This window comes from Aulonocara sp. 'chitande type north' Nkhata Bay, linkage group LG23 (assembly GCF_057382095.1).
Source record: "Aulonocara sp. 'chitande type north' Nkhata Bay isolate Kocher_YH1m ecotype deep benthic linkage group LG23, A_spYH_male_GT1.1, whole genome shotgun sequence".
Taxonomy (NCBI): Eukaryota; Metazoa; Chordata; class Actinopteri; order Cichliformes; family Cichlidae; genus Aulonocara; species Aulonocara sp. 'chitande type north' Nkhata Bay.
Genome location: NC_141365.1, coordinates 17,140,512 through 17,147,032, shown reverse-complemented (window position 1 = coordinate 17,147,032; position 6,521 = coordinate 17,140,512). Strand labels below are relative to the sequence as shown.

Sequence of the window (6,521 nt, the reverse complement as noted above, 5' to 3'; positions counted from 1 at the left end):
TCTTCTTCTTCTTGGTAGTAAGAAAGTTCTCCTTGGAGCGCCACCTACAGTTCAGTACAGAAGCTACGTGTATGTGTCCTACATGGGCACCGTTATGTTTTTTTTTTCATTCAGTCCATTTTTATCTCTGCACTTTAGTCAAAATTAAATCTAAGCTTTGCTATTTTATGTTTACTTTAATTATATTTAAAGCTATTTGGCTGCTATGTTTTATTCATTATCAAAGAAGGTTCGTAATTTGCGATCTATTCTGTTTATACCTCTGTGTCCAAGCATGCGCCCATTTCCCTCCATTCCCCCCATTCCACATTAGTATTGTTTTGTTGGTAATAATAGTAAGTTAAACTAGTTTAGTTATTATTCTATAATTCCATAAATACTACAAAAATCATGGTAGAATGGCAAGAAAATGCAAAATGGAAATAGTAATATATGCTAAACAGACTGTAGAGGTAACCCTGGCCCTGTGCGATCCAGCAGGTAAATGTGAGTCTTTATGATGAGCATGTTTAATTGTACACCAAATTTAACATGCGCTGATTTTAAAACATGCGATTAGCAGAGGATGGTTTCGATCCATCGACCTCTGGGTTATGGGCCCAGCACGCTTCCGCTGCGCCACTCTGCTATACGAAGATAACCGTCCGATTAAGCAATATTAACAGGCTTTAGTATATTGTGTGATCTGAATTGCTGTTCATTAAGAAAATATATAGTCTCTCTGTCTATATATATGATTACATATTTTCGCTGCTAATATGAAAGATAGAATTTTTTTTACATCGTGCTCTTATGTCAGAGTTTTCAAGCGATCAATAGCAGCAAGACAAAGACAAAAAAAAAATCGTTAACAACTGCTTTGTGTTTATTGAGTTTCTACTAATTATTTTCAAATGTTGTGAGGCGACTATCAGAAGTTTTGAGATAATCTTTTTTGTATTATGAGACCAAGGGGCAATTTAAAAGGAATTCAATTAAATGCACGCATTTTTCTATGGATATTTCGGAATAGCTTCACAGATGCTGCTGAATTGTGCAAATAAACTAAACAAACAGATCAATATATGAAGTACCTGCATCTGGCTGCCTGCAGAGGTTCAGTGCAGATGACACTAAGATGTTCCAGGTTTTTCTTTTTTTTTTTTTTTGCCTTCTTCTGGCTTCTCACATCCCGGAGATAAACACAGTCTGTCTTTTTCACTTTTTCCCGCCCTGTGTCAGATTGCAGCAGCATAAAAGTCAGACAGCTGACAGGAAATGCTGTTTCTAGTTCCCACACAGGGCTGGAGTCACCAATGGCCACGGCCTTGGAGCTGTTCTGTATTATTGAGTTTGTTGTTTTTTCATGTCCTTGTGCCAGGCTAGCTCTGCATGTGCCCAGTCAACATTATTTATTATCAGCCTGTGTGCTAAGAAATCACCTGTTATTGTATCAGGCTGCTGATTCTTTAATGACAAGATAGAATCCCCTTCAGGACATTTTGTTTCCCGTGAGGAAGCTCAAATCAAGCCTGCGATCTTGTTTTTGAGTTTCAACATCATGGGAGTGTTCCATAATTTTAAAGAAAGAAAGAATGAAAGAAAGAAATGGTTTTCATTCACACTAGCAGCTCTGTGAGACTGGGCATAGTCCCAGCAGTGAATCTAGCATGATAACATACAGATTAGACAAATGGGAATGTCATTTGTTTTGCAGGTATTTTGTCATAAACAAAATCACTGGACAAATTGAATTTCTGACCTGATGATAGTGCTAGACAACAAAGGAGACGAGATATTGTTACAGTGCCAAAAGAATCCACAATATACATGAAATCAATTTGATTTCAGTCAGCACTTCTGCACTCAAAAGACTATATTTTATATCTGATCTGCAGTGATCTATATTTGGAAATGGTTTATTCAGAGACTTACAGAGAGCACAGCTGTTTCTGGATAATAGAGTCTATTTTTGTATGCTCATAGAAGCAAGACAACAGAGCAAATCAGGCAGGAGTGATGACAGATTTGACCTTAGTGAAGTGAGTACATACATTAAAAGGAGGATCTGGGGTAAAGTGGGTTGCTGATACAGCATAACAGCATTGTAGGCTAAAGAGTTAAAAATATCACACCCTATATGAGCCTATAATTGCCAGCTGTTTAGAAGGGAATTATGTGACATAGCACTGAAGTGAACTGCTGGTTGAATGTCGCCACATAATTTGCTATTGAGCTCAGGTAAGGTCAACACCTCTTGTTCTTCGGTCCTTAAACTATTTCTAACCAGTTTTTGCAAGTGTGGCTTAGACAGGCCAACGTTTGCGGAGTGCTGGTGTCTTGAAGGTGGAGGTTGTCCCTAGGTCTGTAACAATGCTTGACTCAGCTGTGAAATCTTCCAGTTTATTTCAGCAGTGTCTTTCTTATTAATGTGGCTCTATCTGCCTCTATGATTATGATAACTTTTCCCTCACTTTTTACTTAATGTAAGACCAACGTAGTTCATGTGTGGCGTGTAAAGAGGTGAGTACTCAGCATAGGTAATTCTTGAGAGATCAAACACCAGTTTCGGGATGCCAGTGTTCAAGGCGCAAAGTCAGTAGCTGGACTTCTACGGCTTGAGTTTCTCTCTTATCACAATGTAGAGATTTTTCTAAATCTTGTTCCCACTCAGCAGTTCATTGAGCTGAGCTGAGTTTCAGGCTGACAGAACCACAGTAATTAAAAGCAAGTAATGCTACTGATAAACTCACATCAGTCCCTGTGATTGATATTACCCCTGCTCTACAGTTGAGCTGTTCTCAGTACTTAGATTAGTTGAATCCCGTTGCATAAGCAGACTGAGAACACACAAAACTGATGCAGCACACAGGTGGAAGACTTTTTCCATCCTGTAATTCTGCCTACACATGTCCTTCTATGTGTTAAATCAGTTAGCAAAGTCACTACTTACGTCTAAAAGGCCACACATTTTATAACCTCAATCAAAGAATGGCCGTCAGGACAAAACAGAACTTGCTGTTGCAAAGTCTTTGTAATGATGGGATACCTATAGCACTGGAAAGGACTGAAAAAGAGCAGTACTGACTGTCTGGTCAGAACACAAAAATAGTCTCCCCATCTCTTCCTTTGTTTGTTTCATTGTGGTGTTACTAGGAGAACATTTATTGAAATGACTCACGCCTCTCATTAAATTCATTAGATCCACTTATTAGATAAGTGCTATGCCAGAGAGAGCAGTGCCATCCCACACATCCATCCATCCAGTGTGCTGACCTGCCACAAGTCATTTACAAATTACACCATGGCACTATAAGTTCATTCAGTCCTACACACACCATACTGTCTTTATGAATCAGTGTTCTATATCTGATACAGCAGCTCCTCAGTCCTGCGTTATTGCTTCCTTTCCAACTTTCTTTTTGCTTAAGCAGAATTTCACATTTCATTGTTTATTTTCATCATCATTGTATTACTTAACCATCTGCGTGTGGCTGGAAATTTAAAGTGCTGTGAGTTCAAATCGTGTCTCTGTACACTGCCAATACCGATATAATTTCATGGAGAGGCCTCTTTCAACTTCTTGAGATTTTGTTGTCATCATTCGCTACGATTGGCTCATCTGTTTCGAAACAATGAAACCAGTGATGGATTGAATTTGAATTCCCCGTCAGACTGAAATTTTACACTGTTCGAGAAATAAGCAGAAAGATCATTTTTATGGAACACTTCAGGTTAATGCTATTACTTAAATAAGATTGAAGATGAATTTGAATATGAAACCTTTTCCCTTGGTAGTTTTGCAGTCTGCGTAAATGATCAAACTAGTGCTTCCTGCAGGAGTAAACCTCAGGAACAAGAGTACACTATGACTCATTTCAGATCTGCCACCTACTTCCTCTCCCTACATTTGGTGCTAATTATGTATCCGAGTGATGGATCTGACATACTAAGTGCTGTTCCTAACCAACTAGGCTTCAGACTGCTCTCAGTACGGTAGCTTCAAATTACAAGAGTACAAATGAGCACTACCTGTCAAGTGTACAGCAGCAGTACCTTAGAGGGTATTGCCTCAGTGGCAAGCTGTTGTACCCAAAATGAAATACTTCATTTTCTGAGTGTTTTTAAACAGCCTCAAAATGAAACATCTTTTAATTATTGTGATCTCAAAAGAAATTCACTGCAGTTCTTTGGCTGCATCACCTTCCACATGCAACACTTTTCATTCCACTAGTGAAACTACACTGCACACTTATGACAGTGTTGAACCTTCATCCCCACTAAACATCACATACTGTCTGGAAGCCTCCAAAAGATCAAAGCACAAGCATGAAACCGAGCTGCTGTGCCTTATATTAAAACATATAAACTAAAAATTACCATTAAGTGAGGCACCACTCAAAAGATTTGTAACACCTGCTCACTCAGTTTTTGCTTTCACTACTTTGAGCTGCTGCTCTTTACTATCGTCCCGGTCTCTCAGATTAGCTCACCACCTGTTCAATTTCACTTATTTAACTAACCCGCAAGAATGGATTTCAACTATAAGATGTTTATATATTGATGTTGTGGGTCGTGAAAAAGTGCCTCATTTAGCCTAAATGATAGCCCGTCTTGTAAGACCACCAAACTCATGGCACCATGATTACTATCAGACGGTAAGTAAGCAAAAGGTAAATAAGTCTGAACCATTTCAAGAACGTTTCTTTAAAAGTAGTTCCAAAAATCATCAAACAGTGTGATAAAACTGGCTCTCACATCACTACAGGAAAGAAAGATCTGAATGTTCCCCTTTTTCCGTTTTTGCTGTAGATAAGAGGATAAATTCATTTCAGTTACCAGCCTCAGAAATCACCAATTAAATTTACTCCAGGTAAGAGTCGATAAGCAGATAAGCAGCAGACACATCAACATTAATTGTCTGGAATAGACTGTGGCAATCAGGCAAAATAAAAAAAAAAAAAAAAAAGGGACACCATGAGGTGAACACTACACCAGTGAAAATGGTCTAATGAGCCGAAATTGTTGTATTTGTAAGACACAGAGAGGATGAAGATGGTAGTGTGGCTTTTGCATTGAAGCCTGGATGAAGAGGCTCAAGTTTGACTGCTTTAAAAATAAAAACATTTGTGGCTACATTTGAACTGTTTTGCACAAATTTCATATTCATACGCATACATTTAGGTATAACTTGAAACCATGAACTACTACTAAACTATGCGCTTGGATTGCAGAGGACCAAGAGTTTGCTGGAAAGACATTTGGAGTCTTGATGGTGCTGTTGCAAATGTAAAGAGCGGGGCTCTCTTCTGACATGTGGTTTGATATGAATGACTCATAAAAACATCCTATAATAGGGAGTAAATTACCAGTGAAACTCCAACAGCAGCTCCGGTGCGTCAAACTATAAAATATTCACGATGAACATTGAAAAAAAGTATGTTGAAAAAAAAGTGTACCGTAGTAAGTTCAAAGCTATGTAATAAAGGCAACAAACAGTATGCACACACACACAAACACACACATATAGCTTCATAATCTTTAATAACTTATTTATCAGTAATAGGCACTTGAGCTGCCAAACATTTTTCTGTAAGTACATTTCAACAATAAGAACGATTTATTGTAATTCATGTAGGTCATTAATAAGCCTGACACCTATCATTTAAATAAACTGAGCAGTTGCATTAACATGAAAACCCACAACTACAACATAAAGCTGATTTATTTTTCTTTCTTTCTTTCTTTCTTTCTTTCTTTCTTTCTTTCTTTCTTTCTTTCTTTCTTTCTTTCTTTCTTTGCAAAGTAAACACAAACTGTTCCATAATGTGAACGGGAGATATACAAGTGGGTTTGAAATTCCTCCAGATTCTTTTCACACTCAGCAAAGCACAACAACACTGATGGATTAAAGTGTGGCCAGACCTAGTTTTCATTCCTACAGCTGACTCAAAAACACTGAAATTACAAAGTCAAATCACATAATTCAAATGTTTTGGATTGAAAACAAATAAAAACAGCAAACCAAAAAGGCACATAAAAACAAAGCAAAATCTGTAGCTTTCTTTTCATTTGGTGGTTGCTGAACAAAGCACAATGTACAGTTGGACTGCTTTAAATGCAGTTTTAACACACCCTTGCTCTGCTCTGCTCTGCAGTGGCAGTTTCCAGAGACAAACTGCTGCCATTCGAGCTGGAGTGCCAGTATCAACCACATGCATGGTGCCTACTTTATACTCCAGTACTTCAGGTCTGCATGGATGGCTATAGTTTCTCGTACAACACAAAGTAAGAGACTGCAGCCATGCTAACAGCTCTGTGAGCCCGAATTTAAGGCACAGCATTGTTGTGAGACAGGTGCTAATACTACTGTAACATGCTCACAATGACAACGCTAAGGTGTAGTTGCTAAGAAAGAATAATGATCACCAACTGTTTTAGTTTGGCTTGTTAAACAGCGCTAAATATATGCATACAAAACAAACCAATGTAGCCCCCAGAGTGAACATTTGACCTGATACTGGTGATCGATCTTGGAGTTT

General features: G+C 38.2%; 1 non-coding gene across 1 annotated transcript; it reads right to left on the bottom strand.

Moving 5' to 3' along the window:
• Positions 1-556: 556 nt before the first annotated feature.
• On the bottom strand, positions 557-628 carry trnam-cau (transfer RNA methionine (anticodon CAU)). Its single transcript has one exon. It is a non-coding gene; the product is annotated as a tRNA-Met (tRNA).
• Positions 629-6,521: the final 5,893 nt, after the last annotated feature.